The sequence below is a fragment of the Rhinolophus hipposideros genome, assembly GCF_964194185.1.
Source record: "Rhinolophus hipposideros genome assembly, chromosome: 15".
Classification (NCBI taxonomy): Eukaryota; Metazoa; Chordata; class Mammalia; order Chiroptera; family Rhinolophidae; genus Rhinolophus; species Rhinolophus hipposideros.
Genome location: NC_138061.1, coordinates 41,194,449 through 41,213,637, shown reverse-complemented (window position 1 = coordinate 41,213,637; position 19,189 = coordinate 41,194,449). Strand labels below are relative to the sequence as shown.

The following is a 19,189-nucleotide window of genomic DNA, read 5'->3' as shown; positions in this document are numbered from 1 at the left end:
GTGCATATATATATACATATATATATACATATATATATACATATATATATACATATACATATATATATATATATATATATATATATATATATATAGCAAACTATTTCTTAAAAGAAAGAAGCTGGAGTATAGTAATAAGGAATAGAGGTTATATTTACAATGTTTGCTTTTGGCAAGTGCCCTTGTACCTAAGCCTGCAATAACCCATAATAAAATGTTCAAAAATAACTAACACTTTGGATGTTTATAATGAAGATTTTCAGGCTCTCTGTAATTTTTGTTAGCAGTATGCCTTGCAGAAAGAGGCCTCATTAGGTCAGTAAAGCCTTCCAAAAGTCAGGGGAGGAGGGTTGAGGAGATGTACTAGGAACACAAAGGTTTTTCCCCAATTTTTTCACCCCCCCCCCACCAGTCCCTGTAGCATTCCGCTCTTTCTATGTTTGCATACTATTTAAATAAAATGTCTGAAGCTCTCATTCTCCCCTTGAAGGGGGCTGTGCACCTAGGACGTTGACTAATGCAAGTTATTCCAGCTAACCTTAGTTTCCTTAGATAGCTGTCCATCGGGGACTTGTCCGCCTTCTCTATTTGAGAGAGCAAATACAATAACCAGCTTCTCAGAACATTATGTGGAATTGTGGCATTCTCTGAGGTGCTATAAATGGATCACATTGACAGCTTTATTTGTCATTCTTAAATGGAATGTGGTTTTCCCCCTTTGTGTTAAATCGAAATCAGATGGCATTTCTTATTTCAATGTAGAATGTTTTTACTCTCATAATTGCAAAAGTACATTTATAACTGACACTATTCTAATTTGCAAAATTTGTGTTTCATTATTTGGGGTGGGGGTGTCTGTATTTGAAATGTAACTGAGGGAAAAACACTTATGCACAATTTTCGTTTCATCTATCTGTTGAGATCCTGATACAGTTGCTAGAATTCAGTCACCATATGGAAGCAGAAACTATTATATTTCATGTAATGACATGGATTTTAGAGGCAAGGATATCAAAAAGCATACCTGGCAGAACATCTACAATCCAGAAACTTAAATGTTTAGTTTTTAAATTTATTCTCTGCTTTGCCTACCCAGCATGTCTTTGGTTCTAATCCTCTCTACGTCTCCTTGCAGTGACTCTTGTTCAATACATACAGTGGCAAAAAAGGCAAGAATAGGGGTGAAAACTACTGCCTTCCTGTTGTAGCATATTTCTTACATGCAAAAATCAGTTGCTTCAGCCCAGGTGAAATTTTTTATTTAAAAAAATCAGTATTATTCCCGTCAAGGCACTGCTGATTCTGGGTGAGAAAGGAAGTTCTCTGACTTTCTTAAATCCATTAAAAGCTCTCAATGCTCTTGTTACTGATCTCAATACTATGCTTATCTTTAGAATTTTTTAAATCTAGGCTCAGAGTACATTTTTCTCACTAAATTTATATGTTTATTTTCATATTCATTTCATACACTCAGGCTTCCAGTAAAGTCATCTTTCTGAGAACTCATTATGCGCCAGACATTGTTAGGATACAATGAATGGCTTCAGGTATTCTCTGCCCTCATTTGGCCTCCATGCTGATGGGGAAGACAGACAATAAAAGAACGGCATAAATAAGTATGAAAATTAAACTGTTCTAAAGGCTACAAAACAGAAATACAAGGTTCTAGAAAATGGGATCTAAATGCTATATAGCAGCCCACTAGACAAGGAGTACAGGCAGAAGGCATAATGTATGGGAAAGCCATGATGTATGGAAAGCAGAAGATAACAGAGTTAATGGAAAGGAAAGGAGAGCCGAGCAGCTGGAGTACCAGGAACAGAGCAAACAGCTTGAGTATGGAGATGTAATCAGGGCCACTGCCATGAAAAGCTTTTTATCCATATCAAAGAACGTGTCTTTATCCTAGGACCAATAAGAAAGACAAGGTAGGTTTGTTTTTGTTGTGTGTGTTTTTGGGGGGAGGGGTGTAGTTAGTTACATCATCAATTTTGTATCTCCAAAGAAATATTCGGCGGTAAGGAAAGATGAAATAGGAACATTTGTGACAACATGGATGGATCTTGAGAGTATAATGCTAAGCAAAATAAGTCAGACAGAAAAAACAGGGAACCCTATGATTTCACTGATAGGTGGTATATAAACCAAAAACAACAAAAGAACAAGACAAACAAATGAGAAACAGAAACTCATAGACACAGACAATAGTTTAGTGGTTAACAGAGGGTAAGGGGGGAGGGGTGTGGTAGGTGAGGGTAAGGGGGATCAAATATATGGTGATAGAAGGAGAACTGAGTCTGGGTGGTGAACACACAATGAGATTTATAGATGATGTATTACAGAATTGTACACCTGAAATCTATGTAACTTTACTAACAATTGTCACCCCAATAAACTTTAATTTAAAAAAATACAAATATATATATATTTCTGGCTACATGGTGGACTATTGGTTGGCAAGGGGCAAAAGTTACATAGACCAGTTGAAATTTTTAAGCAGAGATACTGGTAGCTTGCCTTAGGGGAGGAAGGATGAGATGTTGGTGATTTCTAAAAAGTAAGTGGATTAGAGAGATGTACAGGGGATATAACTGATGGTCCATCTTCTAAGAAAGTGTCAGGGATTACTGGAAGAGGAACAGCTTTGCAAAGACAGATGCTAAATTCAGTGTGGGACGTGTTGAGTTTAAAAGTCTTAGATGCACCACAAGACAGAGCAAGCAGATGTTTGACGATGGGTGTGGAGCTTGTCAGAGAGCTCTGAGGTTTGGTTATCAACTTTTGACTCATGTTCACATTCACAGGTCTGGATATAACTGGTATGATCCCCAGATGGATCTGATTGCCTAGAGAAAGGGTAAAGTGAGTGGTAGAGTAGAACACTAGGACCAAAGTCTTGAGGACTTCGAATCCATAAAATAGTGAGGGATGAGCTTGCAAAGGATGAAACGAGCAGCAAGAGAAATAAAAGGAAATATAGAAAACAGAAATAGGAGGTCGCTGGGCCATCGGGGACAGGGACACAAGGATTTCATTTCAGGTAGGTAACAGTGGTCAGTTGGCTTGAATGTAGAAGATCATTTTATTTAGCAAGAATGGAGAGCCCTGATCCGGAGAGAACTGTTTTGAATTACAGAGAAATCACTAAGTGAAATGTACAGGACATAGAGTTGTAACTAGTGTTATCTGTGCTTATGCCTGTTTGAGAATAGTTCACAAGTTCACATCTCACATAGATCTCAAGAAGATACGTGGGGAGCATGCATGATAGAGAGGAAAGTCATTTCGACATGACCACGAGGTGACCACGAGGAAGAGTGGAACTAGAGTGGAATTTAAGCATAGAACAGTCTGAGGTTCTGAATTCTAACATGGGAAGAAAATGGGAACCTGACACTAAGAAATTTCATGAGCACAGTGCTGCCTGTTCCTCCACCCTGGTACTCTCATGACCAGGGCAAATAAACCAAAGGTTCACAAAGCAGTGTGGACTGGCCTCACCCACGTGCTGACGTCACTGTGTGGAGGAAGAAGGCCATGGCCTGTAATGTCTCAGAGCACATTCTTACGTAGTGACTTCTGGGAGGTGAACTGCATCCTTAGTTTGTCTCCCTGCATCCACTACACTACAGTAGTTTGAGTCCACCCAGGGTGACAGAGTGGAAGTTAGTATCTCAGCACAGTCAGCGATGTGATAAGGCAGAGGTCTGATTAATGGGGTATGAGCTGTGAAAGGGAGGTAAGAAAAGAAAGACGAGAGTGACGCAACGGGGATTACTTGCCTTCGTTTGGCTACAAAGAGGAAGAGAGAGATTGGGGGGCACAGCTGGGAGAGAGATTAGTGGATGAGTAAGCACTTACTCATTCAACAAATATTACACAACCTTACATGTGACAGGTACTGGGACAGGCTCCGGAAGGCATGTTCCATCTCTAATGCGAGATCTTGTATTTCATGTGATAATTTCAAATGCAGAGTGACTAAGTATTTTGTGGTCTATTTCATTAAAACAAATGCAACATGTTTCCTCAGATATAAACCCTTACTTAATTTTCTATAAAATGATCAAATTTCTGTTCAAATCAAAGAGAAAAATAACACATCCACCTGTACTTGGTTTTTCTCTCATCCTCTTTCCTTTCATTCCTTTTGTGTTTTAAATGTGAACAGTCTTAGTCTTGATATTGTCACTTATTCAGAAGCATTTTCTAGAATGGTGTCTTTAAAATCTCCTAAACTTCAATTATTTATAGAGCATCCATAAAATTCAAACATTGATATTATGCTGTGGAAGTCAGAAATGTAAATGCAGCAGGGCTTCCGTAGCTAGATTATAAACTTTCTGAGTGCTCTTGGCACTGCTGTATACAGCTGTACAAAATAAAGCCAGAGTGCTGTAAATGTGATTTTTTTTGTACCAAGGGTAGAGTTAAGCGTCCCTGGGTATGTAGAGGGGGGTACAACAAATTCTTACTCAAGAATTCAGGAAGATCCCTCAAAGAGGTGGTATTTGAACTGGGTGTTAAAAAAATCAGCTTTTCAGACAGCAGAAGACTAGTAACCAAAGTCATGGAGGCAGGAAACAGCTTTTGGAGGGAGGAGAGACAGTGAGGAGAAATGGTTTAGTATGACTAAAGAGGTCACATGGAAAATGGTAAATATATTGGTCTCAGATCTTAGAAAGCTGTGCTGAGAAGTTTTAGACTTGACCCTACAGAGACTGGAGGAAGTTTGGCCCTACAGAGACTGTTGGAAGTTTGCAAGAAAGTGGAGAAACGTGAGGTTCATGAAGAAAACTGGGATCATCAGAAAAGCTGGGAAATTATGAAGATTAGAAGCAGGGAGGACATGAAATGGGAGGCCATTGCCTCACTGGTCAATGATAGATGGTACATTTCTGATACGACAATGGCCTTGGAAATGTAAAAGGGGAATAAAGCTTTGTGTGGGCAAAGTGGCCATAATCAGTTGGATGTGTGTGTATGTTGTGGGGAGGAACAATGATGGAGAAGAAGCATTCAAGTCAGAGAGATTTTATGTATGGAAAGAAAAGCAAATTCAGGAGAGGATGGAGATGAGCACCTATCTAGAAAAATATTTAAAAAGATATTATTTAAGTTATATCTGTGAATGAAATTGTTGCCAAGTGAAGAACCTTGAGGAAAGCTCACGTATAAGGAGAGGTAGAGAAAGAAGAACCAGAGAAGAAAGTTGAGAGGAGCGTCTTGTGAGATTGGAATGACATTTCAAGGAAGAGTCTTTGTGTTGTGATTTGTTTAGTTTATATAATCATTTAGTTGTATCTTTTCCCTTTGTCCTCCTTTCCCTTTTGGAATTGTACCATGAATTGGGCAGTGCAGCTGTCAGTACTGCATCACATCTGTACTGTATCACACCATATCAGTACTACATCACATCAGTACTGCATCATATCACTATTGTATCACATCAGTACTGCATCACATCAGTACTGTATCACATCACTACTATATCACATCACTACTGTATCACATCAGTACTGCATCACATCGGTACTGCATCACATCAGAACTGTATCACATCACTACTGTATCACATCAGTACTGCATCACATCAGAACTGTATCACATCACTACTGTATCACATCAGTACTGCAACACATCAGTACTGCATCACATCAGTACTGCATCATATCACTATTGTATCACATCGGTACTGCATCACATCAGTACTGCATCACATCAGTACTGCATCACATCAGTACTGCATCACATCAGAACTGTATCACATCACTACTGTATCACATCGGTACTGCATCACATCAGTACTGCATCACATCAGTACTGCATCACATCACTACTGTATCACATCAGTACTGCATCACATCAGTACTGCATCACATCAGTACTGCATCACATCAGTACTGCATCACATCACTACTGTATCACATCAGTACTGCATCACATCGGTACTGCATCACATCACTATTGTATCATATTGGTACTGCATCACATCAGTACTGCATCACATCAGTACTGCATCACATCACTACTGTATCACATCAGTACTGCATCACATCGGTACTGCATCACATCACTATTGTATCACATCGGTACTGCATCACATCACTACTGTATCACATCAGTACTGCATCACATCAGTACTGCATCACATCACTACTGTATCACATCAGTACTGCATCACATCGGTACTGCATCACATCACTATTGTATCATATCGGTACTGCATCACATCAGTACTGCATCACATCAGTACTATACCACACTTCATATTTACAGCTCTGCCCCCTATTTATTAATGACTAACAACTTGACTAGAATCACCAGCAATCAGTGACTTACTTCAGAAATTCCTCCTCTATTGAGAACATGACTTAAATAAAGAAGCCCCTTGTGTGTTTGTTAGGAAGGCAAAACAAGAGAAGAGAGCTGGATAATTTGTAATTGGGAATTAGTAGGTTTATACTTAGGATTTCACTAATTCAAGCTTCAGGTTTGTCTCTAGAAGTTTTTTAGCAATAAGAACTACCGCCAAGCAAATGTATTGTCAGGTCCTTCAGTTTTTAAAGTAGGTAGTCAGGCCTACTCTTGTTAAATAGGATAGTCCATTCTATCTCAATTTCTCTATGTCATGTTTTACATGAAAATATTTTTCTGTGAATTTAATATCAAAAATAAAATACTTGGTGACTTTGGGAGAAGTAATATATTTTCTCCAAATACTAGGAGTTATCGAGGAAATTATGTTTTCCCTTTACCTAAATTATCAAGAAATTCAAATCCAAATTGTAACTTCAATTATTTCAACTGCTGACCAACATAGTACCATATGTACTTCCTCCTTTTTTACTCTCAATCTTATTCCCTTATTTTTATTCCCATTTCATTATGTTTTCTTTTGGATGCTGCCTCCAATTCTTAAGAGAAACAGGGCATAAATAAATTAAATTTATTTATTAAAATTAAATATTTAATAAATTAAATATTTTTACTGTTAACTAAATGTCTTTCTACATGTCATCTCCTTTCATCGTCAGAACAGTCCACTGAATAACTGGTATTATCACTCCCACCCAAGAAAAGACGGAACTGAACCTCAATGGCGTTAAAGACTTAAAGTCCACTCAGAAAAATACTGAGTGGGATGCAACCCCAGGACTTCTTTCTCTAGTAGAAGTAGTCATTTTAGCCTTTCTTGCTCCAATTTTTGTGGGCAACTGGTTGATTGGTAAATGGCATATGGTTGGCTAAGACAGCTCTCATTCAAATGAGAAACAGTCATTGACATAAGAAACTAGTGTTGTTTGAGCAGTTTTCTTCTTGATGATGAAACAGTCTATGTTTGTATCTCCAGGTTTTATAACAATCAAGAAGCACATGAAAGAAGCCTCTTTCATCAAGTATTCTTAAGTTATGAAAATGGAACTGAAGCTTCTGTTCCTCCTTCGTGTGGTAAGTAACTACTAATTTGGGTAACAATTTACTTTCCCCTCCATCTAATTTTCTCACAATATTTATAAAAGAAATGGAAATGCTTCTTATGTGAAGATGGCATGACTTATGAATAATATCCAAATTTTTCTTCAGAATGTTTCATTAATAAAGGGTATACTCCATTTTTTAGTTCAATTGTGTTTTTTAAAAATTCTAGCTTAATGTCTTTTACCTGGTTTAGAATTGGAGTCATTTTGACCTACATGTGGGTTTTGGTCATTAAAATAACATAACTCTTCTACCCATTTTATATATATATTTTAAATTCTTTGGAGAGTAATGTGGTCCTAAAAAATAAACAGACAGTTATTTTACCAGTAAAGTGGATTTATTTGGGAATAGCAGGTATTGCAATTCAGGACAAGCATGCTACAGCAAAAACTACAGGCACATTCAACAAGTGAAGGAGAGGAACATTATTTTATGGAGAAAAAGGAGGACTATGAGGGGGTCGTTTTGCATGAAAGACAATTGGAGGAAAGCGAAGAGTTCAGGGTGATGACCGTTTCTTATTGGGTGAGTTGCTGGGCAAGGTAGGACATCTTCCTTCTTCCTGCTGGAGTTGTAAAACAGTATGGATTTGCAAGGTACATATGTCTACTCCTATTGAGGTCTGGAATTGACAAGTTTTCCTGTTGGGGTCCGTCCCTGACATAGAGCAGTAGTGCCTGAGGGCTCCCCCTTCTGGCCTCCTGACTCCTTTTTACCTGAGGTTTCCCTTTTTTTAATTTTCCCAGTAGCAACCTGTGCAGACAATTGACATGTAGACTCTTAAAAGTCACGGCCACATAGAAGGATGATTTAGAAATACCAGATTGCTGTGTGGTGGCATGTCTCTTTGTCCCAGATGCCGTAGTTTGGAGAATCCACCCCTTTTGGCCTGGGCACTGTCTGTCTTTAATTGGAAAAACTTACTATCACTTTTCAAGTGATTAGAACTGAGTCATTCCCAAGAAAGCACCATTAGCTTTTTAAGAAAGGGCCACATAACTGAGGTTCCACATTATTGAGCTCTTTCACCAGGGTATTGTGCCTAAAGGACTTGAAATGATTTGAGACAGTTCACCTTCTTTTGTCCACCCACAAAACACTTGTTATTTTCACTCTTTATTGCATTTTATTTTTCTTTGTATGTTTTAACACATATTTAAAACAAGAATTCTCTCTATATTTGTAGCTGGGAGTATTATAAAAATTTCCTTTATTCCAAAGAATTAGGAAGCTGAGTATATCTGAATTTGGGAGAAGGCTGAATTATAGATAACTTATAAACAAATGTGGCTTTTATTACTTTAAACTACATATACTAACTTCAACAAAACATTACAAAGAGGAAATCCTTAAGGAAACCTGTTATAATAAATCATATGAACATTTTGTTATTAGCATATAGATTGGATGTATGTAGGAGTTTGTATAGTGCCTCAGGTTCACTGAAAATAGTTTATTCTGCATCTCAAAAGTGTACATAAGATTGAAAATAAATGTTTAAAACACCATATATTATCTACCGATAAATAAATGTATTTGCAAAGCAAAGGTAAATTTCAGCCCAGCCCATAAACAAATTATCAACAGATTCTAAATTTACTGAAGCCCTAAATTAAGGAGATATTACCATGTGTGCATAAATAACTTAAAGGATAAAATTTGCTGCTCCTTTCCTCATGTGGGTATTTTTGCTAATGAATCAGGATCCTATTTACACTATTAGTCCCCAAAGTAATTGCTTATTTGAAGAAGTTCTGTCTTATGGGTTTTTCAGTTAATTAAATCCATTTGCATTTTATGCACACATTTTAAATTCTCAAGTTCTATTTTTCATAAGACAGATTCAAATATATTCATGTAATAATACCTCTCATTAAGGCAGTAGTCTTTCATTTTTAAAGGAACTTTCAGAATAGCCATATGCATAAAATGCTTATTAATTAAATCCAATCAATATGTTAGAAAAGTCAACCCATTAAATGTTATTTTTTTAACTTTAAATTTTCCTATTTGTAATGTTGATTGCTATGCTGAACATATCTCCAATTTCTAATTTTTCAGTTAGTTTAATTTATTCAATAATTATTTTTGCTTTGATTTTGCATGGCAATTTTTAACTTCCAATAATGCCTTTAGAATTTTAAGCAACCTTTTTCCAAGAGTAGCATTTTCAAGGTATGTGCATATTAACTGATTGATCTGGCCAACCTAATTGGGAGATCTCTAAAATATGGAACAAAATGCTTCTAATACTGAGGAACAGAGTATAACAATTCACAAAGCTAGAGATGTTATAAAAGGTATAGTTTTCTCATAGTTTTCAAATATTTGAGAAGTTGGGAAATAAAGTGCCTAAGTGATAGAAATGGTTAAGTGCTTCATTAGATCAAAACTATGGAAATCTTTCTGTGCTACCTTAGCTCTGAAGCTTGGAAAAGCTACTGAAGTTAGAAGAGTGGAAGCAGGGGAATGGGCTAGATGGAGGGAGGGGCCAGTAAGGAGGATCCATTGCAGTGGGCCCAGAGTCTAAAATCAAAAAGCATAGCAAGGCCAGATGCTGGGAAAGGCACACAGGGCACTATTTGGAAAGTAGATATAAAATGCAGTTTTGAAGTCATGCCTAACTGAACTATTTCTAGGTGGTTATTAGATGTTTATCTAGTTTAGTTTATCTAAACTTATTAGTTCCTCTTTTGCAAAGAAGTCATAAAATGCAGAGTCTGGATATGTTTAGGTTCAAATTCCACCCTAAGATTATCTCTGAATCAAAAGAAAGTAGAGTAACCAAATGGGAAAAAAAAAAAAAAAAAAAAAAAAAAAAGAGGGAGGCAGAAAAGGAGAGGGAAGGAGTGGAGAGAGAGAGAAAGATTGGATTCTTGGATTGGAAAGGGAGGGGTGATGTCCTAAAATAAAGATAAGTATCACAGTTGTTTCATCCTTTTTAGCAGTATTGGACAATAAAGTACTTTTGTTATCATCTTAACATGAGATATAGGTATAAAATGGAAAACAATTTTTGATATGCTGAAAAACTCATATACTTTATAATAAACAAATTTCATTCAATTATATCTTATTGATTCATTTAAGCAATGATCTATGTAAAGCATAATACCAATAGTCTCCTAAGAAGATATCATTTTCTTTGTAGCTGGAATCGCCCTGAGGAAGCACTTCTCCTCATTTAAAGAAAGTAGGAATAAAGCACTTGTATTACCATTTATATAAATTTTTAATACTGAATAAAATATTAGTGTTTAGTGTAATATTGATTCTCAATGTAATACTCCTCCATAATGGCATGCTAATTGGTTAGAATTAAATCAGACAGATTCAAAACCCTGAGAATAGACCATCTAACACTTGTAATTTTTTTTCATTAGTTTCCAGAACTCCAATTAAAAATGGAATTAATCTGTCAAAGAAAACACCATAATAGAATAAAAGTTCTGTGCATTACATCATAAGCACCCTGTCTTCCTTCCTACCACTCCACCCGTCTGATGAGACACACTAGTAAAGAGGGTGGGAAAGAGGGTAGATCTTCAGTTGTGAGTTTCAACCCCAAGAACAAAAGCATTCAAGAGGCAGGCATCTGTGCACATTCCAGTTCTGTAATTTACTGTGACACCGTAGGCATTGTACTTAAACCTCTTGGAGCCACAGTTTCCTCATTAGTAATGTTATTAGTCTAATAGTACTGACCCCTCGCATTGTTGAGGAAATAAAACAGTTTCTCAACTGGGGGCGATTTTGCCCACCAGGAGACATTTGGTCATGTCTGAAGATAGTATGGGCTATCACCACTGGGGAGCAGAGGCCAGAAATGTTGCTCATCTTCCTAGAATGCACAGGACAGCCCCCCACAACAAAGAGTCTCTGGCCCAATAGGCCAATAGGACCAAAAACTGAGAAACCCTGGAGTAAAATGAAATAACACATGTAATGAGCACAGTATCTGATACACAGTAGGCCCTCAAAAAATATTAGTCTAATGACATTTTTATTGTTGTCATCATTTATTTGAAAAGGAACTCCAAATCACCCATATGCTATCAGAACTGAGTACTACCATATACGCAATTCAGTAAGCCCATATCAGCGTGGTCATGCCTACCTGCTAAGTCATCTACTTGGGGTGGCCAATTTTTAAGTTCGGGATGGACTGAAACATTTAATACTTGACTAGTCTAGAAGGCTCAGAGATAGGATCATACCAAAGTTCATGGGCTATCATTTAATCTGTACCTTCTCAGAAATTAGAAGAAAATAGGAAAAGACAAATAAAAAGTAACTTATGGCATCAAATGACTGTTACTTTTTAACTTCTGCTGTTAGTAATGGCTCAGGAATTGCCTGAAGATCATCAGCTTTATAAAACAAACGTATTTGGATACGTGGCTAGGAAATATGGTCCAGTTAACATAAGATTCTGACTAACTGCTTATATGGTACATGAATACTATCAATTTCAAAACCAGTTCAATGCAACAATAAAGTTTTAGCTTAACGTCAAAACATTTTAAGGATAGAAAATGCTTAACACAAAATTTGTGAGGTCAAACTGACCTGAGTTTGAATTGCAGCTTTATAACCTTCAAGCTGTGTGACTTTGAATAATTTTCCTGCCTTCTCTAAGCTCAGTTTCCTCATCTGTTTAATAGACATAACATTACCTCATTGGGTTACTGAGAGAATTAAATGAGGCAGGTAGCATTTGACATACATTGGCAGTGAATAAATGGTAGCAGTTATTATTTTTATTTTTAGTATTATTTCTTCTGGAGACCTTGCATCACCTTGGGGTCATTATCCTGGCCATGAGTTCTCACTATAAAGAATAACTATGATGTGTAGGAATTTTTATTAGCAGTAGAGGTTCAAATTACATCCATCCCCTCAATAAAAAAAAAATCTTAGACTTACTTTAATAAAATTGACTTAAGAAGAAAAAAGAAAATGTGCATATTATACATGAAACTTTCCAGTGAGAATTTTTTTTTTTTTTTAAGGAAAAGGTGGATTTCCTAAATTAAAGAATGAATGATGTGCACATCTCTCTGGCATATTTTAATATAGTTGATAATCCACTTTTTAATTAGCCACCTAATTATAATTCAATACAAATTTCCCTAGGTGAATGTAGTAACCTACTTCAGAGAAAGAAATGGCACTCTGAGTGGGCACTCCTACTGTGAATTTTGACACTTTTTCAGGTCCAATTTGCTCTAAACTTAAATGGCCATGGAGAAATGGAGAGAGCTCTTATTTCATAACCTAATAATTCTGAATGCCAGGAAGGCTGACTATAAGGCTAAATTCACATTTTGTCAGTATTTTTATTTTTCCATTTTTTTGTTCCCCAGAGAAGACTCAACGTTTTTTTAATCTTCCCATCATTCAAAATTTTAAATTTGACCAAAAAAACATGATTAATCCAAGCTATGGCTCCTTTCATTTTTCCTGGTTTGCTTTCTTTTTAACTCCTCAAGTTTCCCCAACTTCCAACTTCTGAGAAGCAAAGGATTGAAAGGTACCTGAGACGACCATCTCAACTTCACAATAGGCACTTGTTTAATTCCACAACCCACACCACATAAAAGAGGGAGATTTTTCACCTATTCCTAAATCATAGATGTTCAAAGTTCCAAAACCTTAATAGTCATTTCTTTTAAGCACTGATTGTTCATGACCTTAGTTTGAAATGTTTCACACTTACCATTTGGTGCTGTGTAATGAAATTGATTGCTTTATTGAATTCTATCTTCCAACCCGTTTTAGTTTTGTGTAGTTATAACTTCATTGTGTTTGCATGTGATTTTGAGCTATTGTCTCCTATTAATTTCTGGCTTGTATTCATTAAACTTATGCAGAGAGAAAAGCTGAACTTTTCGTTTTAATTAATTTATCTCCTTGCTTTCACCCCACCCCTCTCCCCCTACCGTGCTAACAGTCTATTTCAAATAAAGTATAGGTCAGAACATTCTGCTCCTTGACTCAAAATCCTCCAGCGGCTCCTGCAACAATCAGAGTAAAACCTATAGTCTAACAGTGGTCCTCAAGGTCATATATCATCCAGCCCACCAAGACCACCATATCCCCTTCTAACCCCTACATTCACTCTACTTCAATCACTCTAACTTCATTACAATTCTGCCAGCATACCAGGCATGTTCCTGCCTCAGGGCCTTTGCACTTGCTGTTTCCTATTCCGTTAAACTGAATTGAATTACATAGAATTACACCCTTATCGACCCTATTTCATTTCCCTCAAAGCCTTAATTTGTCTTATATTAGTTTTATCTTCTGGTGTTCTGCCATTATAGTTCCTTTAGGAAAACTTTTATTCCTCCCACCCCCAGTTGGATTTAGGAGATAAAGGAAACAATTACACTGTGTTTCCTTTTGATCACTGATAAGGTTTAACTGTGATAAATTTGCATTTTTAGGTACAGTCCTTTCCCTATTAGTTTTCTTATTAGACAAGGAGACTGTTATCACCCAAATGGTAAACTGATTGGGATAAATTAGATTCCTGATCAAAACACTCCTAGGTGAACCCTACAGAGAGACAGATATACATGGAAATGCCAAGCTCTATAAATAGTTAAATGAAAGAAAATGAGAGGATTGTTTTCCCATGTACCTAGGAATACTTTTTTCTAGCACACATGTTCCTAGCATAAATATTAGAGCCTTAAACCTGATTCAAGAAATACCTACCTCCTGATGACAAGAAAGCCATAAATATAGTTCATGACCAAAGATTAGTCACTGTTTATTATTACTGGCGACACATGATACATAGAGGAGATCTGGCAATATTTCAGACATCTCCAGTCAGTCATTTATCATTTCATAGTGGGAAATGAGGAGGCATTTCTATATTAACAGCCCCTATAAAAAGAAGTGGAGAAACATCTGATGTGTTTTATCACTGAGAGTCAAAGGGACATTGACAATGTTAAAAATGTGCTGAGTGGAATACAGGTTTTGTACAAGTTGGTCTTCTAAATAATAAGACTCCCTTAAAAAAACAAAACACACGTAGTAGTAGACTACTATCGGCACTATGTTCTAGGTTGCTTATTTCTACCTTGTGCCCTTGAACAATGTTTCTGGATGTGGGTTTAGAAACAGAAGCTTGATTTATTTGTAAAGCCTGTGACATTGTGAGCAGCATGATGGCCTTGAGACTCGCTGCTTCAAGCCAGGTTGCTGTCCGGACACAGACAATTTACCCTGCAGATCAGTTTGATGCAATATGCAGAGACCCAACGCACCCCCCACCCCCAATTTACCATTATTTCCCCATTTCAACATATAATTTAGAAGAAACCCAAGCACAGAGCATGTTAATAACTTCTGCCTGATTAAAAATTTCAAACCCATGTTCCCTTCATAACTATTATGCCTATACAAGGGAAAGACATAAAGCCCAGTGAGGAGAAGACTTTAAAAATGGGACTGGGCATGTGAACAACCAAGAACTTTTTCTTAGAAATCGTGGGAGTGAGCCACTGAAAAGTTTTTACCATAACCGGTAACTTCTGTGATGTTTGGCAGAATTCCGAAGACACCATTAAAAATTAAGTAAAAGGCCTCAGCTTGGTGATCTGTATGCTTCAATGGGGGGGAAGAAATATTTAATGCAGACAGTGTTGAATGTGAATTAGTACAAATATTATTAATTTAATGTTCATACTGCATTTTATGGTTTATAAACTGCTAGCAATAATTTTATATATCTTCCCTCACAGCAACACAGTAAAATATATCAGCATTTTATTTTTCCCCTGTTATAGATGAGGCAACCTTTAATAAGTGATCTATTTCTTTCCTGTGCATATTGGTTAACTGGTAAATGATTAATTTATGTCTACATGAACTTTATCATGCAAAGTATTTATTTTAGTGTGAGTTGGTATTTATTTTACCCGCAAAGCATTACAGTATCCAATTATATATGCATGTTTTAAAGGCAGTAAAGCAGCCACCAGTAGTTAATGCAACATTAAGTCAGAGATTTTAAATCACAGTGAATTCCGAGTTACGGTATTTAAATCAACCATCCCTCTTTCATCACCCCCCTCTTATGTGGGTGAGAAATGGTTTTTCTATTAAATGACCAAGTGGCACCCGTCCAGTGATACTAAAAAGACGTGTTGAGATTTTCAGAGTTTAAAATCTTAATTGTAAAATAAAGAACCAAAAAGTTTATAATTACATTTGGCTAGAGTGGAAGGATAAACAACTGTGATCATTTATATCTGCCCACAGAATAACTTGGGATTGTGGGGCTTCTGTCTTGCCTGTTTCCTTCTTTCTTTTTCTTTTTCTTTCCTTTTTTTTTTTCTTTGCTTTCATTTATTTCTTTTGTTTTCTTTATCAATTTTTGCATCAGTAAGGTAATTGTTGTGACTGCTTGTGTGGAGAGGTATAACTAACCACACATAAGTGATATATTAAGGTTTAATAAAAAGGGCACCATCCCTTGCAAACTTATCGTTTGCAATATTTCTGTATATTGCACTCTATGGAGCTGTAAATAAAACTGCCTCTTTCAATGTGTTTGGCACTTCAAATCCAAGGTTCTCAAATACTCCTAACATCATTTTACTGCTCTAATCCTGTAACTTAGAGGACAGAGCACCAAAAAGTTCAGTCATTTTAGAAGTCAATTTTTTAAATTAATTAGAAATGTGCTTTCTTTTCATGATAATTTATTATGCATAATTCTCCTTCATTAACATTGATTGCAAGACTCTTAAATTTAACCAATAAAACTAAGATTTTTTAAAAAATTCATTGCATGGCTGAGTCTAAAGAGAAGATGGTAACGGCAGGGGGTTGGGGTAGAATAGACAGCTCAAGGGTTATTTGCAAGTGTAAAGAATATCTTGAACCAAAGATGTATTACATACTTATTGCAGGACTCCTGTTCTCTCAGTTTGCATATTCTTTAAGTGAGGGGGAAATTTTTACATCATATCATTCGTCCTATAATTCTCCAGATGTTATCAATGGGGAATTGGTTAAATGACAGTACATCCATTTCCTGATCCTCTCAGGCAGGCTCAGAAACCTCCATTAGATGCTCTCATGGCATCCTGTTTCCTCCTGTTTAAGTGAAATTATATTTTTATTTTTATGATAATTTAGTATCTGTCTCCTCCACTAGACTGTAAGACACATGAAGGCAGGGACCGTGAGGGTGAGTGGGTGATGAGTGTCCGACAGTGCGTAGCACTATGCCTGCTATGAAGTAGGTGTTTAATATTTATATATATATAATAAATGACATGCTAGGGTACTGTGCAGCCATTTAAATGTACAATGTAGAATTGTTTATTGACATCTAGTTACCATAATATAATGTTACATTGTTTAAAAACCCAAATTATAAAACAGTAGATCTAGTATGATCTCATTTCTACAAAAAGAATAGCTACATAGCGACATGCACTGATCAAAAATGTGAATAGTGGCAGGATAATGGATGGTTTTATTTTCTTTGCAACTCTCCAGATTATCTGAATTTTTAAAATACTAACAGTCATTTGATCCATTATTTTCTAGCTTAAACATTATTTCCATTATGAAAACAATCAAGCAGATATTAAAACAATTTCTTTTTCTACCATAACCTCACTTGAACACACAATTTTCTATTAGACAGTATTTTAAACAATTGAATTTCTGAATGCAAATCAAATGGTTGGATTTTATTCATCTTGATGCTATTTCTGATTAAAGTGGGCCTCTAACAACAACAAAAAATCATTGCAGAGAGTTCCTGACCTAATTTCACATGCAAAAGTTTCTGATACTGTTTAAATATTGATGTTAGCTGTCAAAGGCAGATGAGTTAAAACACATCGTGTGTGTATTTAAACTCTTCCAGAATCCAGAAATTAGCTCTTTCAAAATTAAAATATATTTTTGAAATCAGGAGAATACTTAAAGATCCAGGAAGTGCTATGACAAGAATTTTATGAAAATAATTTTATTAAAAATGTTGTACATACTGAAACATAAACTCCATTACATCAGATCTACCAGTAAGACACCATGAAAGAGTAGTCTTAATTTGCATGATTTACTATGGGATCTGTTACATGGTATCTATTTAGGGCATAGAAGTTTTCAAAATGAATTTTTTAAAACAAGGAGCATCACTACAGAGGAATGTCACTGAAAAATTCTCCTCAGGCTTCTAGCTTAGAGATCAGTTACAAAAGGAATCAGCATTTCAGTGTGCAAATTTTCTTACTCAGAGTTATATATTCTTGACCCTTAAATGGGCACTGTGGATTATTTTCACATAATGAAGACAGATATAGATATGTACCGTGTTTCCCCGAAAATAAGACCTAGCCGGACAATCAGCTCTAATACGTCTTTTGGAGCAAAAATTAATGTAAGACCCGGTCTTACTTTACTATAATATAAGACCAGGTATAATATTAATATAATTATAATATTATATAATAATATAATATAATGCAATGCCGGGTCTAATATTAATTTTTGCTCCAAAAGATGCATTAGAACTGATTGTCCAGCTAGGCCTTATTTTCTGGGAAACAGGATATGTATATACCTTAAATATAAATTGGGAGATTTGAGACATCTTATTCTCTGTTATAAAAATAGAAAAAAATACATAAAGAAAAACATTTCACACATCAGAGTGTAAATTAAGTACATGAAATAATACAAATTTCATCCTTTTAAAAATCCTTTCAATAAAATACCCAATTTTAATGCTATTGCAGCTTTTTTAAATGCCATTGTTCCAATAGCTAATACACCAGGGTTTTTCCCAGTCCAACACTTTTTCTACAGCATTTATTATTCCCATTCACATTTATTTGTCCCATATTGCAGCTTCTAAATTGGAAATATCATTTTCTCCTGAGAACTCCAGGTCCTTACACAGCCTTATAGGAAAACTGAATTTATATCACTTTCTGGTATAACAAGGAACTAAATGGGCAGAGAACCAGATACGACTCCTTTACACTTCCTCATTTCCCACCGTCCCTCATAGAACATGAGATACAAGTGAACGTCCCATTATTGCAAACATTGCACTGGGCTTGAGTCCCAGGTTCTCAGTCTTGTAATCCCAGAATCCATTATTATGGTGTTTCTGTTTTCATTGATTGTCATCTTGTTATAAATTCTGTTAGCTTTTGCCAAAGAAACATTTCAAGGAGGGATTCTTATATGGAAAAACTGAAAAATAATGTTCATACTAAGTAAAAACACTGCATTCTTTTTAAAGAAAGAACTTACATAAAATCAAGTACTCCTCATTTTTCAGAACTGCATATGGAGAAGTTGCTGAAACTCAATCTCACTTCCAGACAAAGTCAGTACAGCATTTACACAATTATTACCTAGTATTTCCATGCTAACTAATAAAAAATATTTCAGCTTAAAATTTCAGCTTTGAGTCTACATATAACTTTAAAACTCTTACACACACACAAAAAAAAAAACTGTTACAAGCAAGTATTCTTGTCCAGCAGAAGTTGCTCAGAAAAGGAAATTTCAAAGAGGCAAATATGGGTCTTTCCAGTCCTGATAAGGTAAAACGATCCTGGCCCAAGAACAGAGGTCTCCAGACCATCTAGCAAATGTAACCCTGAGATAGAATACTCCAATAGGTTATCTCGGTTTTGAAACATTAGCCATT

At 35.9% G+C, this 19,189-nt stretch overlaps 1 protein-coding gene across 6 annotated transcripts in view; it reads left to right on the top strand.

Moving 5' to 3' along the window:
* The window catches only part of RHOBTB1 (Rho related BTB domain containing 1), a 114,991-nt gene that overhangs the window by 6,923 nt on the left and 88,879 nt on the right, over nucleotides 1-19,189 (top strand). For all 6 annotated transcript variants that reach the window (XM_081075369.1, XM_081075364.1, XM_081075379.1 and 3 more), the window contains exon 2: nucleotides 7,355-7,452. The gene's annotated coding sequence lies outside the window, so the exon portion shown is untranslated. The remainder of the gene's footprint in view (nucleotides 1-7,354; nucleotides 7,453-19,189) is intronic.